The sequence below is a fragment of the Lipotes vexillifer genome, unplaced genomic scaffold (genome assembly GCF_000442215.2).
Source record: "Lipotes vexillifer unplaced genomic scaffold, Lipotes_vexillifer_v1.1 scaffold91, whole genome shotgun sequence".
Classification (NCBI taxonomy): domain Eukaryota; kingdom Metazoa; phylum Chordata; class Mammalia; order Artiodactyla; family Lipotidae; genus Lipotes; species Lipotes vexillifer.
The window spans coordinates 894,206-906,674 of NW_006777583.1; positions in this window are offsets into that span (position 1 = coordinate 894,206).

Here is a 12,469-nt window from a genome sequence, read left to right on the forward strand (position 1 = left end):
AATGGCTGTGACAGAAACAGGAGACGGTTCTCAATGAAAAGTCCTCTTAAAGATGTCCGCTTATGCTCAAGCTGAGAACATGCATACACGTAAGTGTTTTATGCAAATATACTGCTTGGTGTCAGTTGGCTATCTCTAATAAAACATATTATTCCATAATTCATCCACGAGACCCAGATTCAAGAACCCATTTGAAGGTACTTCCCTGGTGGCACAATGGTTAAGAATCCACCTACCAATGCAGGGGACATGGGTTCAAGCCCTGGTCTGGGAAGATCCCACACGTCATGGAGGAACTAAGCCCGTGTGCCACAACTACTGAGCCTGCGCTCTAGAGCCCATGAACCACAACTACTAAAGGCCGCGTGCCTAGGGTCCATGCTCCTCAACAAGAGAAGCCACCGTAATGAGAAGCCTGTGCACAGCAACAAAGAGTAGCCCCTGCTCGCCACAACTAGAGAAAGCCCGCACACTGCAACAAAGACCAAACGCAGCCATAAATAAATAAATAAATAAATGTATTAAAAAAAAAAGAACCCATTAGACTCCAAAATTTTTATTTTAAAGTATACTTGAAATATTTTAAAGCAGGTGATGCTGAAGCATTTGAATAACACTCTTTTAACTTTCCCTCCATGGTGCCAATTCTCCCCACCCCAGTTCTCAGTAAGTTCATCAAGGACAATCTCACGTACACAACACCAAAAAACAGTTCATGAGTAAAATCATGTTACCTTGCCTCTAATAAATTTCCATTCTTTCTTGCCTAATATAAAAATCTATGAATACATAAATTTGTTTCAGGCAAAATAAATATTGTCATTCATGTTTTCATCTCAGAATACAAAAAGTTAGGTGTTTCAAAACATCCTGAATCATAGGTTCAGAAGAAAGAATGGAGTAAATGCTTGGAGGCAGGAAATTTGTCAGTCATGCTTTTATGTTATTTTAAAGAGAAAAGAAAGTAAGCCCTTGGCAAGGCATGCATCTCAAGGTTGTAGGATGGCAAGTAGGTGGAATTTTTCAAGAAGACGATCAGGTTTTTGACTGTACTGTCAGAAACCTCTTCTTACTGCCCCTCTCCAATTTTACTGAGATATAATTGACATATAACATTGTATTAGTTTCAGGTGTACAATACAATGATTTGATAGATGTATATATTACAAAATGTCCACCACAATAAGTTTAGTTAACATCCATCACCTCACATTTAACAATTTTTTTCTTGTGATGAGGACTTTTAAGATGTACTCTCTTGGCAATTTTCAAATATACAAATATATATTGTTAACTATATTCACTATACTGTATATTATGTCCTCAGAACTTAGTTATCTTATAACTGGAAGTCTATACCTTTTAACCACTTTCATCCATTTCCCCTACCCCTCACCACACATTTCTGGCAACCACCATTCTGTTCTCCGTTTCTATGAGTTTGAGAAAACTTCTCTTCTTTTAGTGAAGGCAAATATAGATAACCTGGCATCTTTCTAAAATTTAGTGAAATATTCTGGTTTTGTTTTATTATGGCACTTTTTAGGAAGTCTACAATCCTAGTTCAAATAAAACTGAAAAGATACTTGGAACAGAATGCCTGCTCTGATCTTATAATTCCATAATATAACTCTAGGGCTGGGAGTGCCCCTACGCTAAAATAATCTGTGTCAAGTAAGCTTGAACAGCACTATGTTATGGACTTTTTTTTCCTTTTTTATTTCCTAAGACTCTTACCTTCTTAGGGATCCCTTGGTTTCCACGTTTACACATGTTGTTCTTGTATTCATAATATTGACCCCAGTATGAAAACAACCCCCTTTTTAAGCTTACACACACAGACACACACACACACACACACACACACACACACATTCTTTCTCTCTCTCTCTCTCTCTAATTATTTTTGGATGAGTAGATTCACTGAAGAGACGAGGAGAGCAGGATGGGATCATACCCCATACAGAAGGTAAACAACTTTAAAATCCATGTACTGTCTTCCTCTTCTCCATATTCCTTTTCTAAAACTCTGCTCCCACTTCTGCAGGTTCCGCTCTGTGACATCTCCCAGAAAGAATCCACCCCCAACCCTTTACCCTCCACCATCTCTCTCACCCCCTCCTCCTCTCATCTTTCTGCTTCAAATCCTGTTTCCCAGTTTTTCCAGGGAGCCCTAAATCCTTCCCCCTCATGACAGAATACCTTTTCCCTACCTTTAAAATCTGGTGACATTTGGATTCCTCAAGGGACTTACCTTCTGCCCCAGGCACTTATCAAAGCATTTAAAAAACAAAACAAGCCTCAGTTCTTTTACCAAAAGGCATTCTATTCCCAGTTGTGAAGGTAATAACATTTAATAACATTTTTACTTCTCTCTCTCTCTCTCTCTCTCTTTCAAAACATAAACACACACACACACACACACACACACACCTTCATTTTAGCAAGAAACTCTAAATGATTTTAGAGTTAAGCAAATATATGCAGTTTTTTTACATTTTTGGGGGGTTTTTTGTTTGTTTGTTTTGTGGTATGCGGGCCTCTCACTGTTGTGGCCTCTCCCGTTGTGGAGCACAGGCTCCGGATGCGCAGGCTCAGCGGCCATGGCTTACGGGCCCAGCCGCTCCGCAGCATGTGGGATCTTCCCGGACCGGGGCAGAAACCCCTGTCCCCTGCATCGGCAGGAGGACTCTCAACCACTGCGCCACCAGGGAAGCCCTTGGGTTGTTTTTTGTTCAACTCCCTGCTCAAAGGTATTGATATGTTTACTTCAGTTTGGGTTCCTTATTACATTAATCCTAATACTCCTTTCTCCTGACAAAAATAATCAGGAAAAAAGGGTAACATGGATGCAAATGGTACCATCTTGGGTGTAGAAGGGAGAAACAAAGTAGCCATGAACCATGAGGGAAGAATTAAGTACATATACATCTCCCTGAACAACTATAGCAGGAAGATGTTACAGAGAGTTGAATATTGAACTAGAGGATCTTTATGAATTTTTTCCTCACGTTTCACACCTGGATCTAGTGTTTACTGACACTGTGTTTATTAATGACTACAAAGACTCAATTTATATTTTGCTTTGATAAAATATTATATCTACCATTTTAGGATGATCCAAACACAAGGAATAATTCAGGGAGAGAACACCATCACCTTTAACATTTTCAGAATGTTATATTCACTGAAGGGAGACATAGTGCCTTTATGAGATGTAAGATAGAAAAGGTTTTCCCCCTCTGTGTGGGGGAAATAAGTCAATCAACTACAGATCTAAGCGATAACTGATATACTCTGGTTGAAATCACTTATCTTCAATGATTACTACAAAATCCCTGGAGGGAAAAATTAGAGGCTTATGAAAAGCAAGCTAAAACTCTTTGGAAAGAACTCATACAGTAGCATACAACTATCACCATGCAGGATTTTAACTCCAAGAACCAAAACATAATAAGAGCCACAAAGTTATTGTGATGGATAAATTGTTATAAAAACACAAAATATAATGCAAATATGAGGTGGACCATGCCAATGAGAAGTCCATTTTTCAGAATCACAAGTATAATACATAACCAAAGACCACTGGAAGCAGATACTTTTGGGGGGAGACTGAACAGCTGACAATAATAACCTTTCCTTAACAACTGCTTTCCTCCTGCTCTTCATAGGGTCTGTATCATGTAACCGAAACCCCCTAGTTAACCATTGACTGAACTAGTCATGGACACCTGTCCAAAGCTGGGTCACTCATAATCTCTCTCCTAGGAATTTAAAATTGGATTTTAGAAAAAAGCCGATCACTTTGGATTTAACTCTTGAACAGAGGAAACAAACTTGCAAGCTGTGAGGTGGCCATTTCCGTGGAAAAGCTCCAAAAACCAGTGTGAGAGAAGAAAAAAAGAGACGAAAACACAGCCTGGGTGGCTAACTGCTTTCCACTTCTTAGCTGCAATGGAATGTTTCCTGCTCTGGGGTTCCTTGCCCTATCCAACCCCCTCCCCCAGATATCGACCTAATAATTTCCATCTCTCTGGCTTAAACTAACGAGTTATTTTGATTACTTGTGATCAAAAGAAATATGACTAGGATACAAGCATTCTCCTTCTCACAGTGCACTTTGTTTTCAGGTCCAGTAAAGGAAGGAAGGAAGTAAAACCCCCTGAACTGGGGCTATATATGCCTAAACCATTTTTGTGCCCTTGAACTTTACAATCAGGAAAAAAAAGATATATGTCCCATTTATTTTCTATCTGAAGAGCTTAACACAGTTCATGGCACACAGTAGGCCCTTAAAACAATTTTTTGAATGAGTGAGAAGGAATATATTCTCATTAAATTTACAGATAACCCCACGGAGAGAATTCTGCTTCAGACTTTGGAAAGTTGAAATCTAAAGATTGGCTAAACGCATTACTTATTGAGTAATAAAAATAAAAGAAGAAAGAAGCTATCAGACAAAAAGTCTGTCATGTTACTACCAGCACTGGATCTACAAACCAACCTGAATATGCACCTCCAGATTTGAAGGAAGATGAACCCTTGCTATTATAAATCTGAAACCTTCCACTTATCTTCTGGGTCCCTCACCAGTCCTACTTTCTCTCTGAAGTTTTCTACTCTTTAATGAATCTTTAATTTCACACTCTTTACTGGATCATTCTCACCAGCATGCAAACACTCCCTTTTGCCTTAACAAACACACACATGTATTCATACACACTAACTTGACCTCATATCCTTTCCAGTTATTGATCCATTTCTCAATTCTCTTCATGGAGTAACATTATAAAATTTTCTATCCTCTCTAACTTTTCACATAGAATTGCATAAACCATTGCAGTAGGGCTTCCATCACCACTGCTCTTTGAAACTGCTCATCAAAATTATCAACAACATGCATGTTACCAAATTCAAAGGATGTTATTTTATCTTTTATTCTTATTAACTTCTTAATAGCAATTCACTTAGTTGACCAATCCCTCCTTCAGATTCTGTGACAGCATACCATTGGTATTTTCCCACCATCCCTGGCAACCCTGAGAAAACTCCTGTACTGGTTCATCTCATCTATCTGATATCTAAATTTTGGACTGCCTTACAATGAAGTCCAGTCACTCTTCTTCTATCAATCTATGAAGAAAAAGATCTAGATTGTCTTGTTCAGTGCCTACTTACAATACTGGTCAAGAAGCATTGGTTAAATGGATAAATTAGTGCCATGTGTGCAAGACCTCCTTCTTTTATCTATTGCCTTTGCCATTAGTTCTTACATTAGTATGTGCCCACAGCTGGTTCTGTGGGCACATAGTAATGTAAGAAAGAGGCTTTCTAAATTATGTTTCTAGGGAACACTGATTTTGGGTAACATCGAAGACAGTTTCCTGAGCTCTGACATCTGCATTTACAATGGTTGGCATCAGGACTTTGAGGTAGCAGTCAACATCATCAAAGGTATCCAGAGCCGGAGCAGAGAATTATTGAACGGTCATGACAATTGAGGGACTTGTTCCCGAGGATCCTTGAGATCTCCCCAGGGAAATTCCTGAAATATTTGAAAGAAACTGAAAGAGAGGCTAGAGTGCCAACAATTTCTATGGTAGAGAATAAAAATGGGCAAATTACACTGCTGAAATTGTAACCATCCCTACCTCTTGACTAGCGTGGCCTGAGAAATACAAATGAATTATCCGTTGTCTAGGTACTTCATCATCTGAGCACACTTGAGAATCTCTGACATATACCAAAGTTCTGGTTTATTTGGTTTACCCTACAGTACTTCCAGAAGGCTGAGGTCTAGATAAAATGCACCTTTATAAGCCTGGAGGCTTCTCTGTACAGTTAATTGCCTACTATTTTATGGATGGGCTAAGAAGAGTGAATTGTGGTCCCTGAAGAGGACTATTAAAAACAGATTAGCAGAGAAAGTGAGTGAAATTGTCTCCCAATTCTTTGTGACAAATAGTAGAATATATTCCACTAAAATGGGTAATGAAAGGCATGAATAAGTTTCACCATGTAGCAAAATATCAACTATAAATTATTCAGCACAAATCAATGTTGAAAGATACTTTAAAGTTAACTAATTCTCCAAAATCGAGATAGATGCAGAATTTTACATACAAGATTCCTACAGGGAAGATGATCTGTCCATCATCACACTTCAGAAAGTTCCACTGGACTCTCAATCAGAAAACCAAAGTTCAAATTATTACTCATTTCAGTTATTTTCCATCACAATTACAATACAACCCAAACTTTGCCATGGTTTACCCACCATAGGCCTTGGGGCCTTTGTGACAACTGTTACCTCTGCCTGGAACTCTTGTCATCCACGTTGGTTGGGGCCTCTATTCACAGCTAGCTCTTCCTACTCAACAAGCAGGCACCAGCTCAAATATCTCCTCTACAGAGCCACCTCCCTGACCGCCCACCTAATGTATCCCCTCAACTCTATACACACGAGATCTCATTATCCTGTTGTATTCTCTTTAGAGGCTTATCACTATCAAAACATGTCATATTCATTTATTTGGTTTCCTTGTTTATCTTCAGTCTCCCCCAGTGCAATATAAAATCCATGAGGTAACAATCTCTAATCTCAAAATCTGTAACAATGTTTGGCCCATACTAAGTGCTGAGGAAATACTAATTTCATGACTGAATGAAAGAATTAACCATAACCCATCATAATTAAACATCAGTCATTATCTATTAGTTATTCATTAAAAATAATGCAAGTACATGGAATTAAATTTTTAAATATCATAAAATAAATAAAAATTTCAAACAGAATTGAAATAAAAAGTTAAAGTTGCTCCTTCTCCATACTTTACATTGGTCTTTCCTTAGAGTTGGCTATTCCTTAGTGTTTTCTCTTTTTGGCTTTTATTCTATCTTCTTAAATCTAAATAATATTCTTAAACTGTATTTGTTGATTTTTTAACTTCAGGTAGTATCTATTGACTCTCTTCTATAAAGAATTAGAAATCTCTTACAATACTTCCTTCCTTGTTCCTGCCGTTTGTTTTTATTTACATTTATTTTCTTTCTATTGATCATCTTCATGACTTTAACATAAGATATAAAAACCTCAATTTTGTATTGTTTTAACTTCAGAGAATAACTCCTAACTCTGTATTATGCAAGATGAGGAAAGTAGTATACCTCTTTTCATGTACATCTTCTTCCTCCTAACACTTCCCAAATTCTGTCAACTATTAGGGTTTTTTTAAATATTCTTAAATATAGCCATGACTTTTTCATACTTCGAGGATTGGTTAATTTGATTCCATATAACAAGCTCAAATGGATTATCTCTAGTGATACCCCATTAACCATGCCTTATTTTAATTTTCCTCATATTTGGACCTTGAGTTTTTGGTACAGATTTTGTTTGGCTTTCATTTTTCTTGACTTGAAAAAAAAAAAACTTGTGAAATTACTAAGATATTCGAAAATGTTACACATACTATTGGTGGAAGGCTTCAATGTGTGCCAACTCGACTACAAGAACTGTCAATCTGAGATTTTTTTTTCATTGCAATCCTACTGATTTTTGTATTCCATATTCATTTGTTTCTGATTCCTTCCCTGTTTTCCTAGAATATTTCCACAAGGATTTTTTTTTTTTTGAGATAAGAAGCACGGGAGTAAATTCTGAAGGCATGTATGTCTGAAAAATCTATTCTGTTTTCATACTTGATTCATAATTGTATTGATTATAGACTTATAAATTTAAAATCATTTCCTGTCATAACTTTGAAGGAGTCCATCGTCTTCAAGTATCCAAAGGATGTGTCCACAGCCTGAAGAGATGTCTAATAGCTTGACTCCTCTTCCTTTGTAGGGGACCTATTTTTGTTGTTGCTCTTTTTTTGTTATGGAAGTGTAGGGGTTCAGAACAAGCCTCTCTAAAATGTGCCACTTTTGCATGAGAATTATTTTGAGCTAAAGGCAATAGAGACCCTGTGAGTTCAAGAGAAACTACTGCCCCTCTCAACTACCTAGAATTTAAATTGGGGATTTCCCCCGGAGAACAGTTATTATTGGAGGTAATTTTATCTAAGTGACCCTATGTCTATGGCAGGGCAAACATCTCATTACCAAACAGCTGTTCTTCTTATCATCCTATGAATAACCTTCTTGTCCTTGGAAGCCCCAGGCTCCTACCCCATTCCTTAGATCAGGATTGCATATATATACCTCATTTTACCTTTGAGGGGGGGAGGGAGTCTCTGAACCTCTCATGTATGTGGGAGTCCCATACATACAAAATTAAATTTGATTTTCTCCTGTTAATTTGTCTCACATCAATTTAATTCTTAGACCAGTCAGAAAAACCTAGAAGGGTAGAGGAATGTTTTCTTTCTCCCCAACAGAAGATTTTAGGATTTCTCTTTATCCTTGTGTTTTAGAAATGCATGAAAATGAGTTCAAGACTGGGTTTTTGTTGTTGTCATTTTCTCTTTCCTCCTGTTCTATACTCTGTAGAATTTAGCTAAATTCCATAAATACCCTTTTCTTTAGCACTGGGTATTTTTCTATTACTTCTTTAATAATACTATTTTCTTCTCTCATTTTGTAATAAGAATTTTCATTCCAAATATATTGTTTTGACCTTGTGTCTTCTGGATTGATCTTCTAGAGCTCAACATTTTCTCTGTTTTTCTGTTTTTCAGTTTTTTTGTGTATGTTTTTTTGTTTTCATCGTTGTTCTTTGTCTTGTTTTGCTATATGTTCTTGAGATTTTTCTCAACTTTTTCTTCTGGCCCCTCCGTTTCATTTTTATTTAAGTAATAATGTTTTTTAATTTGGGGGAGCTCCTTCTCAGTCTTTGAAAGTTTGCTTTCACTGCAGTTGGTTTATTGTTCTTGCTTTATAATAGTTATACTACCTTCGTATATCATTTTGAAACAATTAGGAAAATTGTTATAAATTTAAGAAGACCATATCATATGTTGTCTAAACTGGGACACTTTTGACAGTGAAAGAGGTGTGTTATCAATCATAAACTAGGGAAACAGAAAGCAACATTATCTGGCAAATTGGGAGGTATTATTAGAATCATTTTTATTTTCTGATGACCTATTTCCTCGAAGTTAGATGTTTTGTTTGCCCTTATTGATATGACTTCTTTGTGCAGCTATTTTTCCCCAAATGTTTGGTTATCTGTTTTAAATAGTTTATAAAAGAGAAGTTCTTTGACATAGTTTAGCATATGTAGGTTTTCTCTAACATCACTCACCTTTCCCTTAAATAGGTGAAGTAACCACAGCTCTGTGATATTGGGTGGGTTTTTTGGCCTGCAAACATCGCTATAGGTACACAGGTAGGGAAGTGTCAAAGGCCAAAATATGGAGTCCTGTTCAGGAACTCTATCCTCACTCTGAAAGCCTTGACCTTCTAGGGCAATTATTCAGTTTCCTTAAGATTGTTTGTCTGATTTAAGCCTGAGGACAATCAAATCTCTCATTTCCTGTCTCTTCTCGCACACCTGCCATCCTTGCTCTCAGTATTTACTGTTTTGCATTGGTTTTTCTCTGGGGAAGAAAAAAACTGCTTCTAACTTCTGATTCAGTCATTTGTTGTATAGGCTTGGACTTCAGCTCCCTGTTCTGCAGCTTATCCTCCACTACAAAACCGTCTACCTATCATCTTCTTGAAATGTACCAAACTCTGACTGACTGATGTCTCTGCTATCATTCTCAGCACTTTTTTGCTACAGTAATTTCTATGCTTTTCAAAAGGAAGAGAATGAGTGTTTAATGCTCTGTTATTCTCAGTGAAAACCTACCATTTAGCAAATATTTCCCAATAATATTTACTGGGTGAAATTTATTTCCCAAGTAAATTTAAGCACCAAGAACTATTTTATCATAGATGTAGAGATACAATAATAAATAAGACATGGCACCTCAAAGTGCTCAAAATCTAATGAGCATTTTTTTTTTTACCACTCTGAACTTTGATTCTTTAATATTTAAATGAGGAGGTAGGGCTGACTATGAATTTATCACTTTGTATGTATTTTTAGATCAAGAGCCTATAGGATCTTCCTCCAAAGTAGCATCTCTCGAGAAGAATCTTCTTTAGGTCAGTGTCCTGCTTTCCAGCCCACTGTAGCCCTGCCCCCACTGTGGGAAGGAGGCAACCCTGCTCCTTCAGTTTTGTGGGGTGACCACACCCCTTCAGCTGTGGGAGGGGGTGTGATCTGGTTCCTTTGGCTCTCACTGAAGGCCCCGCCAATGTGGCCCCCTGCATGGGCCCTGCTCTCTGAAACCAAAGGGGAAACAGCCTTGTCTACTGGGCCTGTGGTGGGAGAGCTCACATTTGCAGCCACATAGCTCTAAGGTCTGGTCCTGTAGAATCCAAGAAGTCCGACAGCCTTCCTTCATTGTGTTCTACTTTCTCTGTCCCATTTTGTTCAAACTGGCAATATCTCTGCTGGTATATTCCCATCTGTATTCCTGGCTTCTGCTCAGATGTCTGTTTAAGTCCATGAGTTACACTCATGATCTTTATGTCAAATGGTTAATGTTCTCTTCAGAACATGCATTCTCGTTTGTTTTTTTATTGTGGGATTTTTTTTTTTTTCAATATGGATAGGTTGAGAATTTTCTAAATCTCCAAATTCTGGTTCCTTTTTGATTAACAATTCCTTCTTCAATTCATATCTCTCCTTTAGAATTTTACTGTAACATAGTAAGGAGGACCCAAGCTACACCTTTAGTACTTTGCTTAGAAATCTCTGTAGCTAGATATCCCACTTCATCACTTACAAGTTCTACCTTCTACAAAACAGTAGAACACAATTCAGCCAAGTCCTTTGCATTTTACAACAAGGAGCACTTTTCCTCCAGTTTCCAACAACCTATTGATCATTTCTGCATGAGACCTCACCAGAATGCCCTGTAACATCCATATTTCTACAAACAGTTCCTTCAAAGCAATCTCAGATTTTTTTCTAACAAAGCCTCAAAACTCTTCTAGCCTCTACACATAACTTTGTTCCATGGCCACTTCCACATTTTTAGGTATTTATTACAGCAGCACCCCACTCTTAATACCGAATATGTCAGCTGGGGCTGACATAACAAAACACCATAGAATAGATGGCTTAAACAACAGAAACTGATTTTCTCACAGTTCTGGAGGCTGGAAGTCCAAGATCCAGGAGTCAGCTGATTCCATTCCTGGTGAGCTCTCTTCCTGGCTTGTAAACAGTTGGCTTTTTGCTCTGTCCTCACTTGATAGAAGGAAACAGAAAGAGAGAGAGAGGGATCTCTGGTGATTCTTCTTATAAGGACACATCCCATCAGATAAAAGCCCCACCCTTAAGGCCTTATTTAAAATAATTTAAAATTAATTGGTTCCTGGGACTTCCCTGGTGGCGCAGTGGTTAAGAATTTGCCTGCCAATGCAGGGGACACAGGTTCAATCCCTGGTCCTGGAAGATCCCACATGCGGCAGAGCAACTAAGCCTGGGTGCCACAACTACTGAACCTGTGCTCTAGAGCACATGAGCCACAACTACTGAAGCCCACGTGCCTAGAGCCCGTGCTCCACAACAAGAGAAGTCACCACTATGAGAAGCCTGCATGCTGCAACAAAGAGTAGCCCCTGCTCGCTGCAACTAGAGAAAGCCCATGCACGGCAACAAAGACCCAATGCAGCCAAGAATAAATAAATAAATAAATAAATAAATAAATAAATAAATAAATAAATAAATAAATTTATAAAAAATAAAATAAAATTGCTTCCTTAGTCCAAATATAGTCACATTGGTGGTTAGGATTTCAATATATGAATTTTGAGGGTCAGAAATATTCAATCCATAGCAGGCATGTTCAGGTCTTCCAAATAGTATTTCCTATTGATTTATCTCATACTGATCCAGTCACAGCCTGCATTCAGTACATAACAGGAATTAAAAAACAATACCAAAGAGAGTAAGTTAGATTCTACCTTCAAAAAGAGATCAGAAAAAGAAACAAATAACTACAATAAAAGACAATATATTTTTTTTCCTTAAGAGAACTGGAGACAATGTGTCATGAGGTTTTAGTAGAAAGAAAAATCAGAAGGGATTCAAAAAAACTTTGTGGGGAAGGTCATGCCTGAGTAGGGATTGAGATTTCAGGTGGGAGGATTTCAGGATTGAAGGGACAGTTTATAGTGAAAGGAAACTGCATAAGGAAAGGATAAAAATGAAGAAAGTGTAGACTCAATAGGGAAACAAGTAATCCAATATTGCTAAAACACAGTTCGTATAAGAATGGAAGTGAGCGATAAAGCTAGAAAGGAAGTAGGTAACATGTTATAAAAGTCTCGAATACTAGAGTGAAAAATTCATAATTAATTGAGCAGGCAATGTGAAACAACTGAAAATTTCTAGAGAAGAACAATGTGACCAGAGGCAGTATTCATATTTTATAATTAAGTAGCAAAAATAGGAGCACATCTGCCA